This window comes from Stegostoma tigrinum, unplaced genomic scaffold (assembly GCF_030684315.1).
Source record: "Stegostoma tigrinum isolate sSteTig4 unplaced genomic scaffold, sSteTig4.hap1 scaffold_68, whole genome shotgun sequence".
In the NCBI taxonomy this organism is placed as follows: domain Eukaryota; kingdom Metazoa; phylum Chordata; class Chondrichthyes; order Orectolobiformes; family Stegostomatidae; genus Stegostoma; species Stegostoma tigrinum.
This window is the reverse complement of record NW_026728622.1, coordinates 1,384,881-1,410,789: the sequence shown is the minus strand read 5'-3', so window position 1 is coordinate 1,410,789 and position 25,909 is coordinate 1,384,881. Positions and strand designations below refer to the sequence as shown.

General features: G+C 61.1%; 2 long non-coding RNA genes across 2 annotated transcripts in view; both read left to right on the top strand.

Moving 5' to 3' along the window:
* The window catches only part of LOC132209153 (uncharacterized), a 1,475,533-nt gene that overhangs the window by 83,236 nt on the left and 1,366,388 nt on the right, over positions 1-25,909 (top strand). The window lies entirely within an intron of this gene.
* LOC132209155 (uncharacterized) overlaps positions 1-25,909 on the top strand; it is a 95,708-nt gene that overhangs the window by 1,406 nt on the left and 68,393 nt on the right. The window contains exon 2 of the long non-coding RNA XR_009445247.1: positions 23,588-23,749. This is a non-coding gene — a long non-coding RNA (uncharacterized LOC132209155). The remainder of the gene's footprint in view (positions 1-23,587; positions 23,750-25,909) is intronic.

Sequence of the window (25,909 nt, the reverse complement as noted above, 5' to 3'; positions counted from 1 at the left end):
AACATAGACAAATTGGGCCAAAGGATCTGTTTCCCGACTGTACATCTCTCTGATTCTCAGTGTCTTTTTTCTGAACCACGTGGCCCATAATTAGAAAAACTTGAATCAGGATTTGGGAATGTGACAATTCTAATTGGATCTGTTTGATGAAATTAACTCTGTAGGTAATGGTGGTTGAATTATGATTTATCAAATTTGAGTTTATTGCAGCATCTTATAGAATAGAGGAGACACATGTAATCAAAATTGAAAATCAAAACTTGGTAAAATTTTGCATTGGAAATACATGACCAGCCATTGGAGGAGATTCATGACCATTGCATTCAAGTGAGAACACCAAATGCGATTCAGTGACTCTGTGAAACGGGATGTAGTGACTCAGTGAAATGGGATGCAGTGGCTTGTGGAGATGGGATGCAGTGACTTATGGAAATGGGATGCACTGACTGAGGGAAATGGGATGCAGTGACTGAGGGAAAGGAGATTCACTGACTGTGGGAAATGGGATGCAGTGACTCTTGGTACTGGGATGCAGTGACTGAGGGTAATGGGATGCAGTGACTGAGGGTCATGGGATGCAGTGACTGAGGGTCATGGGATGCAGTGACTGAGGGTAATGAGATGCAGTGACTGCAGGAAAGGAGATGCAGTGACTGCGAGAAAGGAGATGCACTGACTGAGGGAAAGGAGATGCAGTGACTGAGTGAGATGGGATGCAGTGACTGAGTGGAATGGGATGCAGTAATTGAAGGAAATGGGGGCAGTGACCGATGGAAATGGGATGCAGTGACTGAGGGAAATGGGATGCAGTGACTGTGGGAAATGGGATGCAGTGGCTGATGGAAAGGAGATGTAGTGACTGAGTGAACTGGGATTCAGTGACTGAGCGAAATGGGATGCAGTGACTGCGGGAAATGGGATGCAGTGACTGCGGGAAATGGGATGCAGTGACTGAGGGTAATGGGATGCAGTGACTGAGGGTAATGGGATGCAGTGACTGAGGGTAATGGGATGCAGTGACTGATGGTAATGGGATGCAGTGACTGAGTGAAATGAGCTGCAGTGACTGAGTGAAATGGGATGCAGTGGCTGTGTGAAATGGGATGCAGTGACTGTGAACTGGGACGCAGTGTCTGTTTGAAACGGGATCCTGCGACTGAAGTTAATGGGATGCAGTGACTGAGGGAAATGGGATGCAGTGACTGAGTGAACTGGGATGCAGTGACTGAGTGAACTGGGATGCAGTGACTGATGGAAATGGGATGCAGTGACTGATGGAAATGGGATGCAGTGACTGAGGGAAATGAGATGCAGTTAATGGCAAAAGGAGATGCAGTGACTGAGTAAAATGGGTGGCAGTGACTGAGTGAAGTGGGAGGCAGTGACTGAGTGAAATGGGTGGCAGTCACTGAGTGAAATGGGAGGCAGTCACTGAGTGAAATGGGATGCTGTGACTGATGGAAATGGGATGCAGTGACTGAGGGAAATGAGATGCAGTTAATGGCAAAAGGAGATGCAGTGACTGAGTGAAATGGGTGGCAGTGACTGAGTGAAATGGGTGGCAGTGACTGTGTGAAGTGGGAGGCAGTAACTGTGTGAAGTGGGAGGCAGTGACTCGGTGAAATGGGGTGCAGTGACTGAATGAAATGGGATGGAGTGACTGACTGAAATGGGATGGAGTGTCTGAGTGAAATGGGATGGAGTGACTGAGTGAAATGGGATGGAGTGACTGAGTGAAATGGGAGTCAGTGACTGAGTGAAATGGGAGTCAGTGACTGAGTGAAATGGGATGCAGTGACTGAGTAAAATGGGATGCAGTGACTGAGTGAAATGGGATGCAGTGACTGCGTGAAATGGGATGCAGTGACTGAGGGAATTGGGATGCAGTGGCTGAAGGAAAGGAGACGCAGTGACTTTTGGAAACGGGTTGCAGTGATTGAGTGAAATAGGTAGCAGTGATTGAGTGGAATGGGATGCAGTGGCTGAGTGAAATGGGATGCAGTGACTGAGTGAAATGGGATGCTGTGCCTCAGTGGAATGGGATGCAGTGACTGAGGGAAAGGTGATTCAGTGACTGTGAGAAATGGCAAGCTGTGACTGAGGAAAGGAGATGCAGTGACTGTGGGAAATGGGACGCAGTGGCTGAGTGAAGTGGGATCCCGTGTCTGTGGGAAACGGGATGCGGTGACTGTGGGGAATGTGATGCAGTGACTGAGGGAAATGGGATTCAGTGACTGCGTGAAATGGGATGCAGTGACAGCGTGAAATAGGATGCAGTGACTGATGTAAATGGGATGCAGTGGCTCAGTGAAATGGGATGCCGTGGCTGAGTGAAATGGGATGCCGTGGCTGAGTGAAATGGGATGCCGTGGCTGAGTGAAATGGGAAGCAGTGACTGAGTGAAATGGGTGCAGTGACAGAGTGAAATGGGATGCAGTGAGTGAGTGAAATGGGAAGCAGTGACCAGGGAAATGGAATGCGGTGACTGTGGGGAATAGGGTGCGGTGACTGACGGAAACGGATGCTCTGTCTCAGCTGAATAGTGTTCACTGTCTCCGTTAAATGGGCTGCAGTGACTGAGGGAAAGGACATGCAGTGAATGTGGGAAATTGGATGCAGTGACTGAGGGAAATGGGAGGGAGTGACTGACTGAAATGGGAGGGAGTGACTGACTGAAATGGGTGCAGTGACAGAGTGAAATGGGATGCAGTGACTGAGTGAATTGGGATGCTGTGACTGAGGGTAATGTAATGCAGTGACTGAGTGAAATGCGATGCAGTTAATGGCAAAAGGAGATGCAGTGACTGCGTGAAGTGGGAGGCTGTGACTGCGTCAAGTGGGAGGCTGTGACTGCGTGAAGTGGGAGGCAGTGACTGAGTGAAATGGGACGCAGTGACTGAGTGAAATGGGAAGCAGTGAGTGAGGGTCATGGGATGCAGTGAGCGAGGGTCATGGGATGCAATGACTGAAGGAAATGGGATGTGGTGACTGAGGGAAATGGAATGCGGTGATTGTGGGGAATAGGGTGCGATGACTGAGGGAAATGGATGCACGATCCCAGTTGAATAGGATTCAATGTTTCCGTTAAATAGGATGTCGTGACTGAGTCAAATGGGATGCTGTGACTCAGTTAAATGGGATGCAGTGACTGAGTGAATATGATCAAGTGGCTGAGTGAAATGGGATGCAGTGACTGAGTGAAATGGGATGCAGTGACTGAGTGAAATGGGTTGCAGTGGTTGAGTGAAATGGGATGCAGTGGCTGAGTGAAATGGGATGCAGTGGCTGAGTGAAATGGGATGCAGTGGCTGAGGAAAATGAGATGCAGTGACTGAGGGAAAAGAGATGCAGTGACTGAGGGAAAAGAGATGCAGTGACTGAGGGTAATGGGATGCACTGTCTCAGTTCAATGAGATTCACTGTCTCAGTTAAATGGGACGCAGTGACTGAGGGAAATGTGATGCCGTGACTGTGGGGAATAGGGTGCGGTGACTGTTGGAAATGGATTCACTGTCTCACTTGGATAGGATTCACTGTCTCTGTTAAATGGGAAACAGTGACTGAGTGAAATGGGAGGCAGTGACTGAGTGAAATGGGAGGCAGTGACTGGGATAATGGGATGCAGTGACTGAGGGAAATGAGATGCAGTGACTGTGGGGACATGGGATGCAGTGACTGGGATAATGGGATGCAGTGACTCGGGTAATGGGTTGCAGTGGCTGAGTGAAATGGGATGCAGTGGCTGAGTGAAATGGGATGCAGTGGCTGAGTGAAATGTGATGCAGTGGCTGAGTAAAATGGGATGCAGTGGCTGAGTGAATTGGGATGCAGTGACTGAGGGAAAGGAAATGCAGTGAACGTGGGAAATGTGATGCAGTGACTGAGTGACATAGGATGCAGTGACTGACGAAAGGAGATGCAGTGACTGTGGGATATGGGATGCAGTGACTGCGTGAAATGGGATGCAGTGACTGACTGAAATGGGAGTGACTGACTGAAATGGGAGGGAGTGACTGAGTGAAATGGGAGGGAGTGACTGAGTGAAATGGGAGGCAGTGACTGAGTGAAATGGGAGGCAGTGACTGAGTGAAGTGGGAGGCAGTGACTGAGGAAATTGCAGGCAGTGACTGAGTGAAATGGGATGCCGTGACTGAGTGAAATGGGACGCAGTGACTGAGGGTAATGGGACGCACTGACGGAGTGAAATGGGACGCAGTGACGGAGGGAAATGGGATGCAGTGACTGAGGGAAATGCGATGCAGTGCCTGAGCGAAATGCGATGCGGTGAGTGAGGGAAAGGAGATGCAGTGAATGTGGGAAAGGAGATGCAGTGAATGTGGAAAATGGGAGGCAGTGACTGAGGAAATGGGTTGCAGTACCTGACGGAAATTGAATGCAGCGTCAGTGAGAAACGGGATACAGTGACTGAGGGAAATGGGACGCAGTGACTGAGTGAAATGGGACGCAGTGACTGAGTGAAATAGGATGCAGTGACTGAGTGTAATGTGATGCCGTGACTGTGGGGAATAGGGTGCGGTGACTGATGGAAATGGATTCACTGTCGCAGTTGAATAGGATTCACTGTCTCCATGAAATGGGATGCAGTGACTGAGGGAAATGGGAAGCAGTGACTGAGAGAAAAGGGATGCAGTGACTGAGTGAAATGGGATGCAGTGACTGAGTGAAATGGGATGCAGTGACTGAGTGTAATGGGATGCAGTGACTGACTGAAATGGGATGCAGTGACTGTGGGGAATAGGGTGTGGTGACTGATGGAAGTGGATTCCCTGCCTGACTTGGACAGGTGTCACTGTCTCCTGCTCCGAGGGACTGGCCCCCGCAGCCCTGACCCGCTCAGAGGGCCTGGCCCCCGCCGCCCTGACCCGCTCAGAGGGACTGGCCCCCGCAGCCCTGACCCGCTCAGAGGGACTGGCCCCCGCAGCCAGATCCGCTCAGAGGGACTAGCCCCCGCAGCCCTGACCCGCTCACTGCGACTTGCCCCCTGCAGTCCTGACCCGCTCACTGCGACTTGCCCCCTGCAGTCCTGACCCGCTCACTGCAACTTGCCCCCCGCAGACCTGACCCGCTGACAGGGACTTCCCCCTTGCAGTCCTGTCCCGCTGACAGGGACTTGCCCCCGCAGACCTGACCCGCTCACTGCAACACTGCCCCCCGCAGCCCTGACCCGCTCACGCGGACTGGCCACCCGCAGCCCTGACCGGCTCACTGCGACTTGCCCCCCGCAGCCCTGACCCGCTCACTGCGACTTGCCCCCCGCAGTCCTGACCCGCTGACAGGGATGTGCCCCCCGCAGTCCTGTCCCACTCACTGTCACTTGCCCCCCGCAGCCCTGACCCGCTCACAGGGACTGGCCCCCCGCAGCCCTGACCCGCTCACAGGGACTGGTCCCCGCAGCCCAGACCCGCTCACAGGGACTGGCCCCCAGCAGCCCTGACCCACTCTCTGTGACTTGCCCCCCGCAGTCCTGACCTGCTCACTGCAACTTGCCCCCCACAGCCCTGACCCGCTCACTGCGACTTGCCCCCCACAGTCCTGACCCGCTCACAGGGACTGGCCCCCCACAGCCCTGACCCGCTCACAGGGACTGGCCCCCGCAGCCCAGACCCGCTCACAGGGACTGGCCCCCCGCAGCCCTGACCCGCTCACTGCGACTTGTCCCCCGCAGACCTGACCCGCTCACTGCGACTTGCCCCCCGCAGTCCTGTCCCGCTGACAGGGACTTGCCGCCCGCAGCCCTGACCCGCTCACTGCGACTGGCCGCCCGCAGCCCTGACCCGCTCACTGCGACTTTCCCCCCGCAGTCGTGTCCCGCTGACAGGGACTTGCCCCCCCGCAGTCCTGTCCTGCTGACAGGGACATGCCCCCGCAGGTCTGACCCGCTCAGAGGGACTGGCCGCCGCAACCCTGACCCGCTGAGATGGACTGGCCCCCGCAGCCCTGACCCGCTCAGAGGGATTGGCCCCCGCAGCCCTGACCCGCTCAGAGGGACTGTCCCCCGCAGCCCTGACCCGCTCAGAGGGACTGTCCCCCACTTGCCCCCCGCAGCCCTGACCCGCTCAGTGCGACACTGCCCCCCCGCAGCCGTGACCCGCTCCCTGCAACTTGCCCCCCACAGCCCTGACCTGCTCACTGCGACTTGCCCCCCGCAGTCGTGTCCCGCTGACTGTGACTTGCCCCCCGCAGCCCTGTCCCGCTGACAGGGACTGGCCCCCGCAGCCCTGACCCGCTCACTGCGACACTGCCCCCCGCAGCCCTGACCCGCTCACGGGGACTGGCCCCCCGCAGCCCTGACCCCCCTCACTGCGACACTGCGCCCCGCAGCCCTGACCCGCTCAGTGGGACTGTCCCCCACAGCCCTGACCCGCTCAGAGGGCGTGGCCCCCGCAGCCCTGACCCGCTCAGAGGACTTGGCCCCCGCAGCCCTGACCCGCTCAGAGTGACTGGCCCCCGCAGCCCTGACCCGCTCAGAGGGACTGGACCCCGCAGCCCTGACCCGCTCGGAGGTCTTGGCCCCCGCAGCCCTGACCCGCTCAGAGGGACTGGCCCCCGCAGCCTGACCTGCTCACAGGGACTCTCCGCCGCAGCCCTGACTCGCTCACAGGGACTGGCCCCCCGCAGCCCTGACCCGCTCACTGCGATTGGCCCCCCGCAGCCCTGACCTGCTCACTGCGACTTGTCCCCCGCAGCCCCGACCCGCTCACTGCAACTTGCCCCCCGCAGCCCTGACCCGCTCACAGGGACTGGCCCCCGCAGCCCAGACCCGCTCACAGGGACTGGCCCCCGCAGCTGTGACCCACTAACAGGGACTGGCCCCTGCAGCCCTGACCCGCTCACAGGGACTGGCCCGCCGCACCCCTGACCCGCTCACAGGGACGAGCCCCCGCAGACCTGACCCGCTCACTGCGACTTGCCCCCCGCAGACCTGACCCATTTCACTGCGACTTGCCGCCCGCAGCCCTGACCCGCTCACTGCGACTTGCCCCCAGCAGCCATGACCCGCTCACTGCGACTGGCCCCCCGCAGACCTGACCCGCTCACTGCGACTGGCCCCCCGCAGACCTGACCGCTCACTGCGACTGGTCCCCCGCAGCACTGACCCGCTCACTGCGACCTGGCCCCCGCAGCCCTGACCCACTCACTGCGACTTTCTCCCCGCAGCCCTGACCCACTCACCGGGTCTGGTCACCGCACCCTGACCCGCTCACAGGTTCTGGCCTCCGCAGCCCTGGCCCGCTCACTGTGACACTGCCCCCCGCAGCCCTGACCCGCTCACTGCGACCTTCCCCCCGCATCCCTGACCCGCTCAGGGGGACCGGCCCCCCGCAGCGCTGACCCGCTTACGGGGACCGGTCCCCCAAGCCCTGACCCGCTCACTGCGACTTGCCCCCCGCAGCCCTAACCCGGTGAAAGGGACTGGCCCCCGCAGCTCTGACCAGCTCACAGGGACTGGCCCCCACAGCCCTGACCCGCCTACTGCGACTGGCCCCCCGCAGCCCTGACCCGCTCACTGCGACTGGCCCCCCCCGCAGCCCTGACCCGCTCACTGCGACTTGCACCCCGCAGCCCTGACCCGCTCATGGGGAATTGCCCCCGCAGTCCTGTCCCGCTCACATTGACTTGCCCCCGCAGCCCTGACCCGCTCACTGCGACTGGCCCCCGCAGCCCTGACCCGGTGAAAGGGACAGGCCCCCGCAGCTCTGACCAGCTCACAGGGACTGGCCCCCACAGCCCTGACCCGCCTACTGCGACTGGCCCCCCGCAGCCCTGACCCGCTAACTGTGACTGGCCCCCCCGCAGCCCTGACCCGCTCACTGCGACTCGCACCCCTCAGCCCTGATCCGCTCACGGGGCCTTGCCCCCCGCTGCCCTGACCCGCTCACTGCGACACTGCCACTCGCAGCCCTGACCTGCTCACTGCAACTTGCCCCCCGCAGCCCTGACCCGCTGACAGGGACTTGCCCCTGCAGCCCTGACCGCATCACTGCGACACTGCCCCCCGCAGCCCTAACCCGGTGAAAGGGACTGGCCCCCGCAGCTCTGACCAGCTCACAGGGACTGGCCCCCACAGCCCTGACCCGCCTACTGCGACTGGCCCCCCCTGCAGCCCTGACCAACTCACTGCGACTTGCCCCCCAGAGCCCTGACCAGCTCACTACGACACTGCCCCCTGCAGCCCTGACCCGCTCACTGCGACTTGCCCCCCGCAGTCCTGTCCCGCTGACAGGGACTTGGCACCGCAGCCCTGACCCGCTCACTGCGACTTGCACCCCGCAGCCCTGACCCGCTGACGGGGACTTGCCCCCCGCAGTCCTGTCCCACTGACAGGGACTTGCCCCTGCAGCCCTGACCCGCTCACTGCGACACTGCACCCCGCAGCCCTGACCCCCTCACTGCGACTTGCCCCCCGCAGTCCTGTCCCACTGACAGGGACTTGCCCCTGCAGCCCTGACCCGCTCACTGCGACACTGCACCCCGCAGCCCTGACCCCCTCACTGCGACTTGCCCCCCGCAGTCCTGTCCCACTGACAGGGACTTGCCCCTGCAGCCCTGTCCTGCTCACTGCGACTTTCCCCCCGCAGCCCTGACCCGCTCACTGCGACTGGCCCCCGCAGCCCTGACCCGGTGAAAGGGACAGGCCCCCGCAGCTCTGACCAGCTCACAGGGACTGGCCCCCACAGCCCTGACCCGCCTACTGCGACTGGCCCCCCGCAGCCCTGACCCGCTAACTGTGACTGGCCCCCCCGCAGCCCTGACCCGCTCACTGCGACTCGCACCCCTCAGCCCTGATCCGCTCACGGGGCCTTGCCCCCCGCTGCCCTGACCCGCTCACTGCGACACTGCCACTCGCAGCCCTGACCTGCTCACTGCAACTTGCCCCCCGCAGCCCTGACCCGCTGACAGGGACTTGCCCCTGCAGCCCTGACCGCATCACTGCGACACTGCCCCCCGCAGCCCTAACCCGGTGAAAGGGACTGGCCCCCGCAGCTCTGACCAGCTCACAGGGACTGGCCCCCACAGCCCTGACCCGCCTACTGCGACTGGCCCCCCTGCAGCCCTGACCAACTCACTGCGACTTGCCCCCCAGAGCCCTGACCAGCTCACTACGACACTGCCCCCTGCAGCCCTGACCCGCTCACTGCGACTTGCCCCCTGCAGTCCTGTCCCGCTGACAGGGACTTGGCACCGCAGCCCTGACCCGCTCACTGCGACTTGCACCCCGCAGCCCTGACCCGCTGACGGGGACTTGCCCCCCGCAGTCCTGTCCCACTGACAGGGACTTGCCCCTGCAGCCCTGACCCGCTCACTGCGACACTGCACCCCGCAGCCCTGACCCCCTCACTGCGACTTGCCCCCCGCAGTCCTGTCCCACTGACAGGGACTTGCCCCTGCAGCCCTGACCCGCTCACTGCGACACTGCACCCCGCAGCCCTGACCCCCTCACTGCGACTTGCCCCCCGCAGTCCTGTCCCACTGACAGGGACTTGCCCCTGCAGCCCTGTCCTGCTCACTGCGACTTTCCCCCCGCAGCCCTGACCCGCTCACTGCGACTTTCACCCCGCAGCCCTGACCCGCTGACTGCGACTTGCACCCCGCAGCCCTGACCCGCTCACAGGAACTGGCCCGCCGCAGCCCTGACCCGCTCACAGGGACTCTCAGCCGCAGCCCTGACCCGCTCACAGGAACTGGCCCGCCGCAGCCCTGACCCGCTCACAGGGACTCTCAGCCGCAGCCCTGACTCGCTCACAGGGACTGGCCCCCGCAGCCCTGAACCGCTCATTGCGACCTGCCCCGCTGCAGTCCTGTCCCGCTGACGGGGACCTGCCCCCCTGCAGCCCTGTCCCGCTGACAGGGACATGCCCTCGAAGCCCTGACCCGCTCACCGGGACTGGCCCCCGCATCCCTGACCTGCTCTCAGGGACTGGCCCCCGCAGCCGTGACCTGCTCACAGTGACTGGCCCCCGCAGCCGTGACCTGCTCACAGGGACTTGCCCCCGCAGCCCTGACCCGCTCACTGCGACTGGCCCCCGCAGCCCTGACCCGCTCACTGCGACTGGCCCCGCAGCCCTGACCCGCTCACTGCGACTTGACCCCCGCAGTCCTGTCCCGCTGACTGGGACTTGCCCCCGCACCCCTGACCCGCTCTCTGCGACTGGCCCCCCGCAGCCCTGAACCGCTCACTGCGACCTGCCCCCGCAGCCCAGACCCGCTCACGGGGACTGGCCCCCCGCAGCCCTGACCAGCTCACTGCGACACTGGCCCCCGCAGCCCTGACCCACTCACTGCGACTTTTCCCCCGCAGCCCTGACCCACTCACAGGGACTGGTCCCCGCACCCTGACCCGCTCACAGGAACTGTCCTCCGCAGCCCTGACCCGCTCACAGGAACTGGCCCCCCGCAGTCCTGACCCACTCAGTGCGACTTTGCCCCCGCAGTCCTGACCCCCTCAGAGGGACTGGCCCCTGCAGCCCTGACCCGCTCACTGCAACATGCCCCCCGCAGCCCTGACCCGCTCACAGGGATTGGCCTGCCGCAACCCTGACACGCTCACAGGGACTGGCCCCCGCAGACCTGACCCGCTCACAGGGACTGGCCCCCGCAGCCCTGACCCGCTCACAGGGACTGGCCCCCGCAGTCCTGTCCCACTCACTGTCACTTGCCCCCCCGCAGCCCTGACCCGCTCACAGGGACTGGCCCCCCGCAGCCCTGACCCGCTCACAGGGACTGGTCCCCGCAGCCCAGACCCGCTCACAGGGACTGGCCCCCAGCAGCCCTGACCCACTCTCTGTGACTTGCCCCCCGCAGTCCTGACCTGCTCACTGCAACTTGCCCCCCACAGCCCTGACCCGCTCACTGCGACTTGCCCCCCACAGTCCTGACCCGCTCACAGGGACTGGCCCCCCACAGCCCTGACCCGCTCACAGGGACTGGCCCCCGCAGCCCAGACCCGCTCACAGGGACTGGCCCCCCGCAGCCCTGACCCGCTCACTGCGACTTGTCCCCCGCAGACCTGACCCGCTCACTGCGACTTGCCCCCCGCAGTCCTGTCCCGCTGACAGGGACTTGCCGCCCGCAGCCCTGACCCGCTCACTGCGACTGGCCGCCCGCAGCCCTGACCCGCTCACTGCGACTTTCCCCCCGCAGTCGTGTCCCGCTGACAGGGACTTGCCCCCCCGCAGTCCTGTCCTGCTGACAGGGACATGCCCCCGCAGGTCTGACCCGCTCAGAGGGACTGGCCGCCGCAACCCTGACCCGCTGAGATGGACTGGCCCCCGCAGCCCTGACCCGCTCAGAGGGATTGGCCCCCGCAGCCCTGACCCGCTCAGAGGGACTGTCCCCCACTTGCCCCCCGCAGCCCTGACCCGCTCAGTGCGACACTGCCCCCCCGCAGCCGTGACCCGCTCCCTGCAACTTGCCCCCCACAGCCCTGACCTGCTCACTGCGACTTGCCCCCCGCAGTCGTGTCCCGCTGACTGTGACTTGCCCCCCGCAGCCCTGTCCCGCTGACAGGGACTGGCCCCCGCAGCCCTGACCCGCTCACTGCGACACTGCCCCCCGCAGCCCTGACCCGCTCACGGGGACTGGCCCCCCGCAGCCCTGACCCCCCTCACTGCGACACTGCGCCCCGCAGCCCTGACCCGCTCAGTGGGACTGTCCCCCACAGCCCTGACCCGCTCACAGGGACTGGCCCCCGCAGCCCTGACCCGCTCACAGGGACTGGCCCCCGCAGACCTGACCCGCTCACAGGGACTGGCCCCCGCAGCCCTGACCCGCTCACTGCGACTTGCCCCCGCAGCCCTGACCCGCTCACTGCGACTTGCCCCCCGCAGTCCTGTCCCGCTGACAGGGACCTGCCCCTTGCAGTCCTGTCCCGCTGGCAGGGACTTGCCCTCGCAGCCCTGACCCGCTCCCAGGGACTTGCCCCCGCAGCCCTGACCCACTCACAGGGACTGGTCCCCGCAGCCCTGACCCGCTCACAGGGACTGGCCCCCGCAGCCCTGACCCGCTCACAGGGATTGGCCCCCGCAGCCCTGACCCGCTCACATGGACTGGCCCCCGCAGCCCTATTCCGCTCACTGCGATTTGCCCCCTGCAGTCCTTTCGCGCTCACAGGGACTGGTCCCCGCAGCCCTGATCCGCTCACAGGGACTCGCCCCCACATCCCTGACCCGCTCACAGGGGCTGGCCCCCTGCAGCCCTGACCCGCTCAGAGGAACTGGACCCGCAGCCCCGACCCGCTCACAGGCACTGGCCCCCGCAGCCATGACCTGCTCACAGGCACTGTCCCCCGCAGCCCTCTCCCGGTCACAGCGATTTTCCCCCGCACCCCTGACCCCCTCACAGTTACTGGCCCCCGCAGCCCTGACCCGCTCACAGGGACTGGCCCCCGCAGCCCTCTCCCGCTCACAGGGACTGGCCCCCTGCAGTCCGACCCGCTCACATGAACTGGCCCCCGCAGCCCTGACCCGCACACAGGGACTGGGTCGTGCAGCCCTGACCCGCTCACAGCGATTTGCCCCCTGCAGTCCTGTCCCGCTGACAGGGACAGTCCCCCTGCAGTCCTGACCCGCTCACAGGGACTGGCCCCCACAGCCCTGATCCGCTCCCAGTGACTTGCCCCCGCAGCTCTGACCCACTCACATGGACTGGCCCCCGCAGCCCTGACCCACTCTCTGTGACTTGCCCCCCGCAGTCCTGACCTGCTCACTGCAACTTGCCCCCCACAGCCCTGACCCGCTCACTGCGACTTGCCCCCCACAGTCCTGACCCGCTCACAGGGACTGGCCCCCCACAGCCCTGACCCGCTCACAGGGACTGGCCCCCGCAGCCCAGACCCGCTCACAGGGACTGGCCCCCCGCAGCCCTGACCCGCTCACTGCGACTTGTCCCCCGCAGACCTGACCCGCTCACTGCGACTTGCCCCCCGCAGTCCTGTCCCGCTGACACGGACTTGCCGCCCGCAGCCCTGACCCGCTCACTGCGACTGGCCGCCCGCAGCCCTGACCCGCTCACTGCGACTTTCCCCCCGCAGTCGTGTCCCGCTGACAGGGACTTGCCCCCCCGCAGTCCTGTCCTGCTGACAGGGACATGCCCCCGCAGGTCTGACCCGCTCAGAGGGACTGGCCGCCGCAACCCTGACCCGCTGAGATGGACTGGCCCCCGCAGCCCTGACCCGCTCAGAGGGATTGGCCCCCGCAGCCCTGACCCGCTCAGAGGGACTGTCCCCCGCAGCCCTGACCCGCTCAGAGGGACTGTCCCCCACTTGCCCCCCGCAGCCCTGACCCGCTCAGTGCGACACTGCCCCCCCGCAGCCGTGACCCGCTCCCTGCAACTTGCCCCCCACAGCCCTGACCTGCTCACTGCGACTTGCCCCCCGCAGTCGTGTCCCGCTGACTGTGACTTGCCCCCCGCAGCCCTGTCCCGCTGACAGGGACTGGCCCCCGCAGCCCTGACCCGCTCACTGCGACACTGCCCCCCGCAGCCCTGACCCGCTCACGGGGACTGGCCCCCCGCAGCCCTGACCCCCCTCACTGCGACACTGCGCCCCGCAGCCCTGACCCGCTCAGTGGGACTGTCCCCCACAGCCCTGACCCGCTCAGAGGGCGTGGCCCCCGCAGCCCTGACCCGCTCAGAGGACTTGGCCCCCGCAGCCCTGACCCGCTCAGAGTGACTGGCCCCCGCAGCCCTGACCCGCTCAGAGGGACTGGACCCCGCAGCCCTGACCCGCTCGGAGGTCTTGGCCCCCGCAGCCCTGACCCGCTCAGAGGGACTGGCCCCCGCAGCCTGACCTGCTCACAGGGACTCTCCGCCGCAGCCCTGACTCGCTCACAGGGACTGGCCCCCCGCAGCCCTGACCCGCTCACTGCGATTGGCCCCCCGCAGCCCTGACCTGCTCACTGCGACTTGTCCCCCGCAGCCCCGACCCGCTCACTGCAACTTGCCCCCCGCAGCCCTGACCCGCTCACAGGGACTGGCCCCCGCAGCCCAGACCCGCTCACAGGGACTGGCCCCCGCAGCTGTGACCCACTAACAGGGACTGGCCCCTGCAGCCCTGACCCGCTCACAGGGACTGGCCCGCCGCACCCCTGACCCGCTCACAGGGACGAGCCCCCGCAGACCTGACCCGCTCACTGCGACTTGCCCCCCGCAGACCTGACCCATTTCACTGCGACTTGCCGCCCGCAGCCCTGACCCGCTCACTGCGACTTGCCCCCAGCAGCCATGACCCGCTCACTGCGACTGGCCCCCCGCAGACCTGACCCGCTCACTGCGACTGGCCCCCCGCAGACCTGACCGCTCACTGCGACTGGTCCCCCGCAGCACTGACCCGCTCACTGCGACCTGGCCCCCGCAGCCCTGACCCACTCACTGCGACTTTCTCCCCGCAGCCCTGACCCACTCACCGGGTCTGGTCACCGCACCCTGACCCGCTCACAGGTTCTGGCCTCCGCAGCCCTGGCCCGCTCACTGTGACACTGCCCCCCGCAGCCCTGACCCGCTCACTGCGACTTGCCCCCCGCAGACCTCCCCGCTCACTGCGACCTTCCCCCCGCATCCCTGACCCGCTCAGGGGGACCGGCCCCCCGCAGCGCTGACCCGCTTACGGGGACCGGTCCCCCAAGCCCTGACCCGCTCACTGCGACTTGCCCCCCGCAGCCCTAACCCGGTGAAAGGGACTGGCCCCCGCAGCTCTGACCAGCTCACAGGGACTGGCCCCCACAGCCCTGACCCGCCTACTGCGACTGGCCCCCCGCAGCCCTGACCCGCTCACTGCGACTGGCCCCCCCCGCAGCCCTGACCCGCTCACTGCGACTTGCACCCCGCAGCCCTGACCCGCTCATGGGGAATTGCCCCCGCAGTCCTGTCCCGCTCACATTGACTTGCCCCCGCAGCCCTGACCCGCTCACTGCGACTGGCCCCCGCAGCCCTGACCCGGTGAAAGGGACAGGCCCCCGCAGCTCTGACCAGCTCACAGGGACTGGCCCCCACAGCCCTGACCCGCCTACTGCGACTGGCCCCCCGCAGCCCTGACCCGCTAACTGTGACTGGCCCCCCCGCAGCCCTGACCCGCTCACTGCGACTCGCACCCCTCAGCCCTGATCCGCTCACGGGGCCTTGCCCCCCGCTGCCCTGACCCGCTCACTGCGACACTGCCACTCGCAGCCCTGACCTGCTCACTGCAACTTGCCCCCCGCAGCCCTGACCCGCTGACAGGGACTTGCCCCTGCAGCCCTGACCGCATCACTGCGACACTGCCCCCCGCAGCCCTAACCCGGTGAAAGGGACTGGCCCCCGCAGCTCTGACCAGCTCACAGGGACTGGCCCCCACAGCCCTGACCCGCCTACTGCGACTGGCCCCCCTGCAGCCCTGACCAACTCACTGCGACTTGCCCCCCAGAGCCCTGACCAGCTCACTACGACACTGCCCCCTGCAGCCCTGACCCGCTCACTGCGACTTGCCCCCCGCAGTCCTGTCCCGCTGACAGGGACTTGGCACCGCAGCCCTGACCCGCTCACTGCGACTTGCACCCCGCAGCCCTGACCCGCTGACGGGGACTTGCCCCCCGCAGTCCTGTCCCACTGACAGGGACTTGCCCCTGCAGCCCTGACCCGCTCACTGCGACACTGCACCCCGCAGCCCTGACCCCCTCACTGCGACTTGCCCCCCGCAGTCCTGTCCCACTGACAGGGACTTGCCCCTGCAGCCCTGACCCGCTCACTGCGACACTGCACCCCGCAGCCCTGACCCCCTCACTGCGACTTGCCCCCCGCAGTCCTGTCCCACTGACAGGGACTTGCCCCTGCAGCCCTGTCCTGCTCACTGCGACTTTCCCCCCGCAGCCCTGACCCGCTCACTGCGACTGGCCCCCGCAGCCCTGACCCGGTGAAAGGGACAGGCCCCCGCAGCTCTGACCAGCTCACAGGGACTGGCCCCCACAGCCCTGACCCGCCTACTGCGACTGGCCCCCCGCAGCCCTGACCCGCTAACTGTGACTGGCCCCCCCGCAGCCCTGACCCGCTCACTGCGACTCGCACCCCTCAGCCCTGATCCGCTCACGGGGCCTTGCCCCCCGCTGCCCTGACCCGCTCACTGCGACACTGCCACTCGCAGCCCTGACCTGCTCACTGCAACTTGCCCCCCGCAGCCCTGACCCGCTGACAGGGACTTGCCCCTGCAGCCCTGACCGCATCACTGCGACACTGCCCCCCGCAGCCCTAACCCGGTGAAAGGGACTGGCCCCCGCAGCTCTGACCAGCTCACAGGGACTGGCCCCCACAGCCCTGACCCGCCTACTGCGACTGGCCCCCCTGCAGCCCTGACCAACTCACTGCGACTTGCCCCCCAGAGCCCTGACCAGCTCACTACGACACTGCCCCCTGCAGCCCTGACCCGCTCACTGCGACTTGCCCCCTGCAGTCCTGTCCCGCTGACAGGGACTTGGCACCGCAGCCCTGACCCGCTCACTGCGACTTGCACCCCGCAGCCCTGACCCGCTGACGGGGACTTGCCCCCCGCAGTCCTGTCCCACTGACAGGGACTTGCCCCTGCAGCCCTGACCCGCTCACTGCGACACTGCACCCCGCAGCCCTGACCCCCTCACTGCGACTTGCCCCCCGCAGTCCTGTCCCACTGACAGGGACTTGCCCCTGCAGCCCTGACCCGCTCACTGCGACACTGCACCCCGCAGCCCTGACCCCCTCACTGCGACTTGCCCCCCGCAGTCCTGTCCCACTGACAGGGACTTGCCCCTGCAGCCCTGTCCTGCTCACTGCGACTTTCCCCCCGCAGCCCTGACCCGCTCACTGCGACTTTCACCCCGCAGCCCTGACCCGCTGACTGCGACTTGCACCCCGCAGCCCTGACCCGCTCACAGGAACTGGCCCGCCGCAGCCCTGACCCGCTCACAGGGACTCTCAGCCGCAGCCCTGACCCGCTCACAGGAACTGGCCCGCCGCAGCCCTGACCCGCTCACAGGGACTCTCAGCCGCAGCCCTGACTCGCTCACAGGGACTGGCCCCCGCAGCCCTGAACCGCTCATTGCGACCTGCCCCGCTGCAGTCCTGTCCCGCTGACGGGGACCTGCCCCCCTGCAGCCCTGTCCCGCTGACAGGGACATGCCCTCGAAGCCCTGACCCGCTCACCGGGACTGGCCCCCGCATCCCTGACCTGCTCTCAGGGACTGGCCCCCGCAGCCGTGACCTGCTCACAGTGACTGGCCCCCGCAGCCGTGACCTGCTCACAGGGACTTGCCCCCGCAGCCCTGACCCGCTCACTGCGACTGGCCCCCGCAGCCCTGACCCGCTCACTGCGACTTGACCCCCGCAGTCCTGTCCCGCTGACTGGGACTTGCCCCCGCACCCCTGACCCGCTCACAGGAACTGGCCCCCCGCAGTCCTGACCCACTCAGTGCGACTTTGCCCCCGCAGTCCTGACCCCCTCAGAGGGACTGGCCCCTGCAGCCCTGACCCGCTCACTGCAACATGCCCCCCGCAGCCCTGACCCGCTCACAGGGATTGGCCTGCCGCAACCCTGACACGCTCACAGGGACTGGCCCCCGCAGACCTGACCCGCTCACAGGGACTGGTCCCCGCAGCCCTGACCCGCTCACAGGGACTGGCCCCCGCAGTCCTGTCCCACTCACTGTCACTTGCCCCCCGCAGCCCTGACCCGCTCACAGGGACTGGCCCCCCGCAGCCCTGACCCGCTCACAGGGACTGGTCCCCGCAGCCCAGACCCGCTCACAGGGACTGGCCCCCAGCAGCCCTGACCCACTCTCTGTGACTTGCCCCCCGCAGTCCTGACCTGCTCACTGCAACTTGCCCCCCACAGCCCTGACCCGCTCACTGCGACTTGCCCCCCACAGTCCTGACCCGCTCACAGGGACTGGCCCCCCACAGCCCTGACCCGCTCACAGGGACTGGCCCCCGCAGCCCAGACCCGCTCACAGGGACTGGCCCCCCGCAGCCCTGACCCGCTCACTGCGACTTGTCCCCCGCAGACCTGACCCGCTCACTGCGACTTGCCCCCCGCAGTCCTGTCCCGCTGACAGGGACTTGCCGCCCGCAGCCCTGACCCGCTCACTGCGACTGGCCGCCCGCAGCCCTGACCCGCTCACTGCGACTTTCCCCCCGCAGTCGTGTCCCGCTGACAGGGACTTGCCCCCCCGCAGTCCTGTCCTGCTGACAGGGACATGCCCCCGCAGGTCTGACCCGCTCAGAGGGACTGGCCGCCGCAACCCTGACCCGCTGAGATGGACTGGCCCCCGCAGCCCTGACCCGCTCAGAGGGATTGGCCCCCGCAGCCCTGACCCGCTCAGAGGGACTGTCCCCCACTTGCCCCCCGCAGCCCTGACCCGCTCAGTGCGACACTGCCCCCCCGCAGCCGTGACCCGCTCCCTGCAACTTGCCCCCCACAGCCCTGACCTGCTCACTGCGACTTGCCCCCCGCAGTCGTGTCCCGCTGACTGTGACTTGCCCCCCGCAGCCCTGTCCCGCTGACAGGGACTGGCCCCCGCAGCCCTGACCCGCTCACTGCGACACTGCCCCCCGCAGCCCTGACCCGCTCACGGGGACTGGCCCCCCGCAGCCCTGACCCCCCTCACTGCGACACTGCGCCCCGCAGCCCTGACCCGCTCAGTGGGACTGTCCCCCACAGCCCTGACCCGCTCACAGGGACTGGCCCCCGCAGCCCTGACCCGCTCACAGGGACTGGCCCCCGCAGCCCTGACCCGCTCAGAGTGACTGGCCCCCGCAGCCCTGACCCGCTCACTGCGACTTGCCCCCGCAGCCCTGACCCGTTCACTGCGACTTGCCCCCCGCAGTCCTGTCCCGCTGACAGGGACCTGCCCCTTGCAGTCCTGTCCCGCTGGCAGGGACTTGCCCTCGCAGCCCTGACCCGCTCCCAGGGACTTGCCCCCGCAGCCCTGACCCACTCACAGGGACTGGTCCCCGCAGCCCTGACCCGCTCACAGGGACTGGCCCCCGCAGCCCTGACCCGCTCACAGGGATTGGCCCCCGCAGCCCTGACCCGCTCACATGGACTGGCCCCCGCAGCCCTATTCCGCTCACTGCGATTTGCCCCCTGCAGTCCTTTCGCGCTCACAGGGACTGGTCCCCGCAGCCCTGATCCGCTCACAGGGACTCGCCCCCACATCCCTGACCCGCTCACAGGGGCTGGCCCCCTGCAGCCCTGACCCGCTCAGAGGAACTGGACCCGCAGCCCCGACCCGCTCACAGGCACTGGCCCCCGCAGCCATGACCTGCTCACAGGCACTGTCCCCCGCAGCCCTCTCCCGGTCACAGCGATTTTCCCCCGCACCCCTGACCCCCTCACAGTTACTGGCCCCCGCAGCCCTGACCCGCTCACAGGGACTGGCCCCCGCAGCCCTCTCCCGCTCACAGGGACTGGCCCCCTGCAGTCCGACCCGCTCACATGAACTGGCCCCCGCAGCCCTGACCTGCACACAGGGACTGGGTCGTGCAGCCCTGACCCGCTCACAGCGATTTGCCCCCTGCAGTCCTGTCCCGCTGACAGGGACAGTCCCCCTGCAGTCCTGACCCGCTCACAGAGACTGGCCCCCACAGCCCTGATCCGCTCACAGCGATTTACCCCGCAGTCCTGTCCCGCTGACAGGGACTTGCCCTCGCAGCCCTGACCCGCTCACAGGGGCTCGCCCCCACATCCCTGACCCGCTCACAGGGGCTGGCCCCCTGCAGCCCTGACCCGCTCAGACGGTCTGGACCCGCAGCCCTGACCCGCTCACAAGCACTGGCCCCCGCAGCCCCGACCCTCTCACAGGCACTGGCCCCCGCAGCCATTACCTGCTCACAGGGACTGTCCCCTGCAGCCCTCTCGGTCACAGCGATTTTCCCCCGCACCCCTGACCCCCTCACAGTTACTGGCCCCCGCAGCCCTGACCCGCTCACAGGCTCTGGCCCCCGCAGTCCTGACCCGCTCGCAGGGACTGGCCCCCACAGCCCTGACTTGCTCACAGGGACTGCCCCCCCGCAGCCCTGATCCGCTCACAGGGACTGGCCCCCGCAGCCCTGTCCCGCTCACAGGGATTGGCCTCCGTAGCCCTGTCCACTCACAGCGGCTGACCCCCGCAGCCCCGACCCGCTCACAGCGATTTGCCCCCTGCAGTCCTGACCCGCTCAGAGGGACTGGCCCCCGATCCCTGACCCGCTCACAGCGATTTGCCCCCTGCAGTCCTGTCGCGCTCAGTGGTACTGGCCCCCGCAGCCCTCTCCCGCTGACAGGGACTGACCCCCGCAGCCCTCTCCCGCTGACAGGGACTGGCCGCCGCAGACCTGTCCCGCTGACAGGGACTTGCCCCCGCAGCCCTGACCTGCTCACAGCGACTTGCCCCTCCTTCCTGTCCTGCTCACAGGCACTTGCCCCCTCCGTCCTGACCCGCTCACAGCGTCTTGCCTCCCATCCCTCTTAGACAGGTCACCCCTTGCTCAGAAACGGTCCCAATTATCCATGAACCGGAAACCCTGCCCCCTGTGCCAGCTCCTTAACCATGCATTCATCTCACCTATCTTTCTATGACTTAGCTCACTAACATGTGGCACTCATGGCAACCCATAAATTATTACCCTCTCGGTCCTGCCTTTCAGCCTCTTTGCTAACTCCTTGCACATAGTCCGCAGGATGTCATCCCTCTTTCGGCCTATGTCATTGGTACCAACGTGCCCCGTGGCCTCTGGCTGCTCACCCTCCCCTTTAAGAATTTGTTGCAACCACTCAGAGATGTCCTTGACCTAGGCACCAGGGAAGCAACACGCGGCCCTTGTGTCTCAAATGTGGCAACAGAATCTATGCCCCCAACGAATGAGTCTCCAACCACGTTCGCTCACTTGGATTTGCCTTACTCTGTCCCACAGCAGGGTGGTTTGTACTATGGACCTGGCTACTGCTGATTATATAACTGACCCAGTTTAGTTTTAGATCAGTGTTAACCTTGGTTTAGTGGATAGCCAAGCACCTCAGTAGTCTACAATACAGGAGAAATACATTATAAGCTGACAGATTCTGTGACAGTCAAGAACAAGCACTGAATTGTTCTGACCTCATTTCCAACACCTGGCCCGTAGCCTTGCATGGCTTGGATTGCACTTGCACATCAAAAAAAAATAAATGTAACGATGATGTGAGGGTAAGGACATGGAATTTTTTTGATATGGTCATATTCTCTCTTGTTGGAGCTGATTGCTGCTTAGCACTTGTATGGTGCAAATGTAACTTATCCTTTATCAGGCCAAGCCTGATCGTTGTCCAAGTCTCACTGTATTTTCTCATCGTTGACTTAATGTTGGTTCGGCCCAACAGTGTTGTACATACCCTGCCTATTCTGAAACTCTACCACTTAATATTAAGTCTAATAAAGACAAGTATCCAATCTGCCTTCCAAACCACTTCAACGACCTGGTCCATTACATTGGGGGATCAACAGGCATGCACATCAAGATCCTGAGATCCCTCTGATCATTGGTGCTTGTGAGGTCCCTATGATTCATCATGGGCTCCAAGATCTGATTGTGCTGTGTCACCTAATCCTTATCCCATTTGTCCTTACATGAAATAATGTTCACAAGCGCTTCTCAAAAATTCTTCCCAATCCTACTTTTTGCAATCATGACACAGGTGAGCATAAAACTTGGAACACGACAGCAACAGGAATGTGCCCTTTGGCCCACCATGTTGGGCCAAACATGACAACAAATGAAATAATCCCTTCTGCCTGTCCTTGATCCATAGTCCTCCATTCCTTGCATATTCGTGCACTTAACTAAAAGTCCCTTTTAAATGCTTTCATCGTATCTGCATCCATACCACCCCGGGCAATGTATTCCACACTTGTAACATGCTCAGTGTGAAATATTTGCCCCTCACATGTCTTTTGAACTTCCCCCCCTCTCAGCTTAAATGCATGCCCCCTAACAGTGGACACTTCAACTCCGGGGGAGAAATTTTCTGACCGTTAGCTGTATTTATGTATCTCCTAATTTTATAGACTTCTATCAAGCCTGCCCTCAGCTTCTACTGCTCCAGAGAAAACGAAGAGTTTTTCCAGCTTCTCCCTCTCGTTCATACCCTCTATTCCAGTCAGCATGCTGGTAAATCTCTTCTGCACCCTGTCCAAAGCCTGCACGTCCTTAGTGTAATGTGGCGGCCAGAATTGAATGCAATACTCTGTGTGGTCTCACCAAAGTCTTGTAAAGCTGCAATGTGACATCCTGACTCTTGCACTGAGTTCCCCTATGAATAAAGGCAAGCATGCGATATGCCTTCTTGACCACCCTATCTACTTGTGTGGCTACTGTCAGGGAGTTATGGTCTAGGACCCCAAGATCCCTCTGGACATCACTGCTGTTTGGGGTCCTGCCATTAACTGTGTATCCCTTTCCTTAACACTTGGTCTCCTAAAATGCAACACCTCATGCCTGCCCAGATTAAATTCCATCGGCCATTTCTCCGCTCGTGTTTGCAATTGGTCTGTATCTTGCTGTGTCCTTTGACAACCTTCCATGCTGTCCACAAGTCCACTGGTCCTTATATCATCTGCAAACTTAGTAATCCCCCATCTACATTTGCAACCAAGTCATTTACATATATCACAAACAGCTGAAGTCACATCGATGCGGAACACCACTCGTCACTGAGCTGCAGCCAGAAAAACAGCTTTCCACCACTGAGACGGCAAGAACTGTAGATGCTGGAATCAGAGATAACCAAGTGTGGAGCTGGAGGAATGCAGCAGGTCAGGCTGCATCAGAGGAACAGGAAAGCTGACATTGTTGATGCTGCCTGGCCTGCTGTGTTCTCTTTGTTAGCCTTCCACCGCTACCGTCTGCCTTATATGGGCAGGCCAAGTCACCACGGATCTGATGGATCTTAATCTTCTGGATGAGCATACCATGAGGGACCTTGTTGAAAACCTTCGTAAAATCCATGTATATGTTATCAACTGTTCTGCCCTAATTGATCACCCTTGTCACCTCCTTGAAAACTTCAACTGACTTGGTAAGACATAACCTGCCCCGCATAATGCCATGCTGGCTGTCCCTTATTAGCCCATACCTTTGAGACATGAGACACTCACCAGTCTGTAGTTTCCTGGAAAGTTCCTGTTTTCCTGCTTGAACAGAGGAACAACTTTATCCACTCATCAGTCTCCGCAACCCCTCCAGTGCCTGGCAAGGATATCAGATCCTGTTGAAAGTGGGGTGTTGATGCATTTGTGTCATGATTGTGTTTTGTTTCAGCCCTAACATTCAAAGCAGTGCAAGAATGTCTTTGTGCAGCAGGCGAGTTGTGATGAGACTGAGCCTTCATACAATTGCAAGATGTTGAAAATTTGCCATTATTTATGAAAACAGTGATAAATTTCCATGATCAACATTTCTGTTACACTGCAATGATTATCCCGTGGCATGTAAAATGAGAAAGATACGATAAAATGAGACTGGGTCATATGTAGGGAGAATGTTTGCCTTTCATGTCTATAGAAGTAGTGAAATATTTCCATGAATCTAAGAGTCACTTTTCCGTTCATTGAAGGACACAATCATCGCCTTGGAAGCTTCATCACGATACTACTTTGCATTTCTGAAGAGGGAAGAAGAAATCAACATGCAAATTCAATTCCATGGTTTTGTAAGTCCCATTGAGAACACGATTAATTTGCGCCGGCACAATGCTCTGACCGAGAAAGAATTGAAGGTGAGTTTGTAGTTTGGAAGATCGCAGCAATTTATGCATCAACTTCTTCATCGATAATGTTCCATTGCTTTCAAACTGTATTTTCCACTCTGCAAGATAATAACTGTTAGAACAAGCAACAGTATCGGTAGATGGTCTATGGGGAATGCAATGTTACAAAACCCAATCCATTCAACCACATATTTCAGATATGTCAACAAATTAAATATTCCAGCACAGGATAAAACAAGGAAGATGAGAGTGAGGAGGCAATAGCTCTGATGACAAAAGAACAGAAATTTACCTTTATCCATTCGAGCAAAAAAGCAGGCACACAAATAAATAATCATCTAACAATGCACGTGTGCAACGGAGGCTACAGGGGGACTAAGAATGCCGAATTGTTGTCATGCGTATTGCTGAAAGGATGATTGAAACAGAATCTGTGGTAAATTTGAAGAAATACAGATGATGCATCTCAGGATGTTGGAGGAAGAACATTTGTGGACTGAGGCAAATTGTATTGCCCTTTACAGGAGTTATTAGGTTCATAATGAATTGAAAGACTTCCTTCTGTGCTGAAAGCTTTAGTTTAGTTGCAGCTGGATGACAATTTCTGTTCCTGGTAGTATTTAGCAAACTGTTAAAAGTGAATGTCACTGCACAGAATTCCAAACATGACTCCAATCAGTAGAGAAAATATCCAAGGGGTATCATGAGTTGTATCCTCTCATGTTGAACAATGCAGCTACAGATACAATGGAGGCACTGATGATAATCTTCCAAGAATCCTTAGATTGTGGAAAATTCTCAGAGGATTGAAAGATTGTGAACATAACACCATTATTACAAAGATACTTCGACAAAATAGCAAGCCAGTCTTGCCAATTTAGGTCAACCTGGGTAGATGTTCATGCCGGCAATGAAAGATGAAATAACAGGGTACTTAGTGTGCTATAACATCCTACAGAGTTAACATCCTTTTATAAAGGGGAAATAATACTTGACAAACTTGCTACAGTGCTTTGAGAAGGAAACAAACATTACTGATGAAGGACCACCAGTTGATGTAGTACATTGAGATTTCAACAAAGCATTTGATAAGGTACAGCTCATAAGGTGTCTCAAATGAAAAGAGCCCATGTGTTCAAGGGTAGTTTGTTCGGATGGACAGAGGACTGCATCGTAAATAGAAGTAGAGTCGTAGCAGCAGGATGGTAACTGACAAGTCATGTACGGCCACAGAGCGAATGCCGCGGATGCCATACACCTCATGTTGACTGGGTTGATTTCGGAAATGGCGTAGGGGATTGCTATGCTTAGGAAAGTTGGGCAGGCTGGGACTACGTTCATTGGCGTTTATAAGATTGAAAAAATCTTATTTTTTCAACATGTAAGATTCTAAAGAGGCTTGATAGTGTATATCCGTAGAGATTACTCCCATTTGTGAAAGATTTTACGACCAGAGGCCACATTTTCAAATTGGTTGCCTATTAATTCAGGGAAGAATTACTTCTTTCAGGTTGTAGCACTCTATTGAACACTTTAGCCAAGAAGGTTTTAGAGGTAATGCCATTAATCATATGCTAGGCTGTAACGGCCAGGTTAATTTTTAAATCAAGAAACAATGATAATGAGAAAAGGGTCGAGGCCTGAAATGTCAGCTTTTGTGCTCCTGAGATGCTGCTTGGCCTGCTGTGTTCATCCAGCTTCACACTTTGTTATCTTGGATTCTCCAGCATCTGAGCTTCCCATTATCAGTGATAATGAGAAAGGGGTAGTCTTTACAGTGGAAGATACTTCAAGGATCCCCTTATTACTAAAGAATACAGGGAGGAATTAAACACATCACTACCACTCCATCACTACCATTAGAGAAGTAGCAGTAGACAATCTAATGGAGTGAAAGCAGATTAGACTCTTTGCCGTGATGGTTGACTTTCTAAGATTCTCAACAATGAGCTTCAGAGTCGGTGTCTGCGTTGATTGTAATTTCCCAAAAAGGTTTAGATTCCAGAGAAGCATCTGAGGGCTGGAAAACTGCCGATGTGACATACCTATTTAAAAAGGAGAGAGGCAAAAAGAAGATAACTACAACCGAAACAACGTAACATCAATTGTTGGAAATATGTGGCAATCAACTATGGAGAAAATAATAGCAGGGCATTTGGAAAATCAGAA